The sequence below is a fragment of the Phocoena phocoena genome, chromosome X, assembly GCF_963924675.1.
Source record: "Phocoena phocoena chromosome X, mPhoPho1.1, whole genome shotgun sequence".
Taxonomy (NCBI): Eukaryota; Metazoa; Chordata; class Mammalia; order Artiodactyla; family Phocoenidae; genus Phocoena; species Phocoena phocoena.
In genome coordinates, this window is record NC_089240.1 from 96,062,262 (window position 1) to 96,067,338 (window position 5,077).

Sequence of the window (5,077 nt, forward strand, 5' to 3'; positions counted from 1 at the left end):
CTTGCAAGATATTTTCACTGGCTTTGTGCTATGTCCTCTAGTCCCTGATCCAAAATTACTTTTGCCCCGATGATTACATCCTCTCTTTCAGAAAGAAATGGCATAATATAAGCCTATTACTCCTTTTATCTGGAGAAAATTGGGAAAAGACCTTAAGGTCCTGCTAGATAAATAAAGGGTTCAAATGTTTTTCATCAACATAACTCACCCATCTAGAATGTGAAGAGGACAATAGTGGTACTTTATTGGGAGTAATAGAACTATAGAAAATATAATAGCTAATTGAGTATGGGACAAAGGCCACTGATCACTAGAAAATAAGATGAAAATTTATTTGTATTCTGAATTATTAATGAAATTATGATGTCAATATTCTAATATATAGAGATCACTGCTTAGGTTAACCCTCTAGGATTTCAGACAGTATTGAGTGGGACCAGGATGTTAACAAAATTCTTAGGAGTTAATCATCTATATCTTAATTTGAGTTGTGGTACACTACATTAAATTTTCTGCTTAAAGAAAAGAAGACAACCTCCTTTCATCTGTGACTAGTGCCACTCAATTTCATACATTCTATTCTGAAACTTAACAAGAGACATGAAGCTAGCCTAACTACATATTTTTCATATTTTTAGAGGTGTCATGGCTTAATTCTTGATACCCACAACCTTGATAATAACTGGTGTCTGCCTTAAGTGTGCTTCAATTCAGAAATTATATTAAACTCAAAATTTTCTTTATTAGCTATGAACTTTTAAAAGAATTAAGTCTTTCTCCTCTACATGTAGAAGTGTGGTTTATCAACATTTTGGCAATATGAACATGTATATTAGAAATATTTATCTTCCTAGATTTGGCTCAATGTAGCAAACATTTACTGAATGTCTACAAAAGCCAGGAGAGGCACCAGTGCTAAATATAGGTATTTGCTATGAATGCATATTTTCTCTCTATCCATTGTGATAAGTTGTTCTCTCTACTCTGAACATCAGTATTGGCAATCACAGTTTTCTCAGTCATCCGATTACATTTAGAGAAAAGACTGAATCTTATTTCTAAATCTCTGGATGATGTTCATGTGGAAACGTTATTCAAAGAATTATGGCTTTATACACCTTCTAAAGAGTAGTATTCAAATTTACTGGTAATTATTTTTTGTAGAAGGATATGCTTAGAGAAGATCTCAAAACTGTTAATGACCCCTTTTCAATTAGAAGTCACAGATTAGAATTCTGTGAGCATACTTGTCAAGTGATTTCTCTCTCCCTCTGAGTTGTAGTATGTGGAAACAGAAACTCAAAGAAAACAAACAAAACATGAATGTTTCACTAAATTCCAGGGATGGAAAAGATTCTGATGGTTATTGGTTCCAATTCTATATTTAACTGCTATTCTAGATAGATGATAGTGATTTCTTCTTTTTCAGATTAAGGCGTTGAGATTTTTCTTAATCAAGCACAGTAAGATATATAAATAGAAATACACACATACACACACACATCATAACAGCACAGGCCTTTGGAATCAGATTTTGATTATATACTTGGATCTTTAATTTTCTAACTTCAGGTAACTTTATTCAGTATTAGTTTTCTAATCTATAAAATGGAGATAAAATGCATCATTCACTGGGTTATCATGAAAAGTAAACAAGACAAAATGTATGTAGCAGAGTGAAAATATATCACTTCAATAGTTGGTAACAGAATTTCTCTTATGAAAGGAACTGTCTTTATTTAGAAAAAGTTAACTGCTTATTTAGGCTGGGTACAGTGTATTTTCTATTGATGGTACATGAAAGGTAAGGTTCACTAAGCCCCTCCCCCTTTTTAGGGGTTCTGGGATGAAAGATTTTGATATTCTCAGTATGTTGGGGGATCAAGTTGGAGCAAGGACTCCCCAGCAGCTGAGGGTCTCTCTCGTGCTCTTGCTGGAGCTGGAGATCCAGGCACTCTCACTCCTCAGACGCTATGTGGACCATAAGGCCTCCCACCCTTTTGCTGCAGCTAGACAAAGTGTTTGCTAAGGGCAATACCAGCCCCAGCATCCAGGGAGGAAGAGTGGGGTGTCACTGCTAAAATCACAATAGAAAACTTGGTTCTCAGTGTAGCCCAGTGTGGTCGTTAGGGTGCCTTCCAATGCCTGCTTTACCTCTTCTTGATAATATCATATTTAGCAGCTTTCTCCAGGCCTCACATCAGATCTATGTCAAACACATCGGGGATGGAGGCATGGAAGGCCATGACGGCGAATTTCCAATTCATCTCAGGGATGTCCTTTCCCCAAAGCCTTTGGCAGTGCCAGTAGAAGCAGAGATGATGTTCTGGGCAGTTCCTCATCCATCAGAGTACAGTTTCCCAGTGAGCCCATCAGTGGTCTTCTGGATGGCAATGATGGTATGAACTGTGGTCATGAGTCCATCCACAGTGACATTGGCCAGGGGTGCCAAGCAGGTGGTAGTGCAGGAGGCATTGACGACCATCTTGAGGGAGTTGTACTTCTTATGGTTCATGCCCATCACAAACATGGGGCTATCAGCAGAAGTGACAGAGATGATGAGCCTTTTGGCTCTACACTTCATGTGAGGCCCAGTCTTCTCCAAGGCAGTGAGGGCACCAGAACATACTCAGCACCAGCAGCACCCCATTTGATATTGGCAGGATATTGCTCCTGGAAAATGGAGGTGGGCTTTCCACTGATGACAAGCTTCCCCTTCTCAGACTGGACTGTGCCATTGAACTTGCCATTAGTGGAATCACACCAGAATGTGTAAACCTTGCAGTTGTAGTCAGTGAAGCAGTCATCAATGGTAATACTCACTTTGCCATAGTTAAAAGCAACCCTTGTGACCAGGTGCCCAATACAGCCAAATCCATTTACTGTGACCTTCACCATTGTGTCTTGGGGACATTGCTAGCATTGCACAAGAAAATGTGGCTGTCTGTTGAATGGGGAGGAGCAGAGAGACTAAACTATTTATTTAGATATGAAGATAAGGTCCTGAAACTATGTTTTAGAAAAAGATGATAAAAAATAATTAAAACTCTGCTTGAGAAGTGAATAGATTTTGTGGGTCATGAGGAGAAAGAAGAGAGAGAGAGAATCAATTGAAATTATGGAATTCTGAGCTATGGAGGAGTAGGTGGCTCAAACTGTTCAGTGTTAGGGTGGCCAAAGGCTATTAAGAACATAAGTAACTAATTTTAATTTATTGGTGTTCTTGCCATGTAAAATTCTTCTACCTGCTCAAACCTTTAGTAAAGTATGCTACGCACAAAAATGCCTTTTGTAAATAGTTATTAGAGAATAAGATTCAGATGTCAGTAAAAGCAGAGGCTTAAATTCAGAAGTAAAAAAATAAAAATCCCTAGAAGCACAGGAATCTTGGGGCAAGTGTTGGGCTCGAAAGAATGAATAATAGATACTTAAACTAATTTATCTAAATGTCAAAAGCCAGAGTGACCTCTGCCAATATTTGGGTTACTTGTATAATTAATATGTAAAAGGACATGTATTAAGCCTTCAGGAAATATTAACTGCTATTGTATAAAATGTAGATAAATGTTGGATTGTACTCTAGGAATGATTGAGCTGAAATGATAAAAAGAATGAGTAGAGGTTCAAATACCACCTTCCCTTTTCCCCATAGCTGAAATTAGTTGGTCCTTCCTTGACACTTCCAAAGGAAAATTCATATGCATGGCTGCCTCCTCTAGAACACTGTGAGTTTCTTGAGGGTAGAGGACATTCAATATTTATTGAATGTGGTGAGCAATTAATTCCTATTGCTCAACACAAGACATTGTCTGCAATAGACTGTCAAACAAACCACAGTGACCAACAACATGAGAAGATAGAGAAACCCTGGAAATGTAGTATAGACATACTTCACAGATATTGTGGGCTTGGTTCCAGACCACTGCAATAAAGTGAATATCACAATATAGCAAGTCATGAATTTTTTTGTTTCCCAGTGCATATAAAAGTTATGTTTACACTATACTGTAGTCTGTTAAGTGTGCCATAGCATTATGTCTAAAGAAATAATGTACATACCTTAATTTAAAAATACTTTATTGCTAAAAAATGTTAATCATCTCTGAGACTTCACCGAGTAGTAATCTTTTTATAATAGTAACATCAAAGAATCACTGATCACAGATCATCATAACAAATATATTAATAATGCAAACGTTTGAAATATGGCAAGAATTGCTAAAATGTGACATATAGACATGACATGAACAAATGCTGTTGGAAAAATGATGCCAATAGACTTGTACAACACAGGATGACTGTAAACCTTCAATTGTAAAAAATGCAATATCTTCAAAACCCAATAAAATGAAGCATAATAAAATGATATATGCCTATAATATGAATATATCTTTATATCATCTGCTGCCTTCTCTGGCCACCTTGGGACTAGGTCGTTTTCTTATATCCCGCAAAATAGAGGCCATAGCCATCCTTTGGTGTCTATATTGCAAGTTGAGGGAAATGTACTCCTGTGAGTTTTATTCATGTGTGACAAAGGGACAGTTACCTATAAAGTACACAGAAAATAATGATTTTATTCTTTTAGGTCCACCTTGTTTTTCATGTTTATGAACTATCTTCATCTTAGATGAGTAATATTTGAATTTTTTCTCTATTATATTTAATAGAGAAAATCTTGCTCCTTAAAACCTTGTTCCAGTGGTTGATTTAGTATTCATATTGATTTTTTATTTACTTTATTTTATTTTTATTTTTGGCTGCACTGGGTCTTCGTTGCTGCACGGGCTTTCTCTAGTTACGGCAAGTGGGCACTGCTCTGTTGCAGTGCACAGGTTTTTCATTGCAGTGGCTTCTCTTGTTGTGGAGCACAGATTCTAGGTACACAGCCTTCAGTAGTTGTGACGTGTGGGGTCAGTCGTTGTGGCTCATGGGCTCTAGAGCGCATGCTCAGTAGTTGTGGCACGTTGGCTTTGTTGCTCCACAGAATGTGGGATCTTCCTGGACCAGGGATCGAACCCATGTCCTGTGCATTGGCAAGGTGATACTTAACCACTGCATCACCAGGAAAGTCCTA

At 37.4% G+C, this 5,077-nt stretch overlaps 1 pseudogene; it reads right to left on the reverse strand.

The window, feature by feature from the left end:
• Window positions 1-2,009: 2,009 nt before the first annotated feature.
• LOC136143115 (glyceraldehyde-3-phosphate dehydrogenase pseudogene) lies at window positions 2,010-2,898 on the reverse strand (annotated as a pseudogene).
• Between the last annotated feature and the right edge of the window lie 2,179 nt (window positions 2,899-5,077).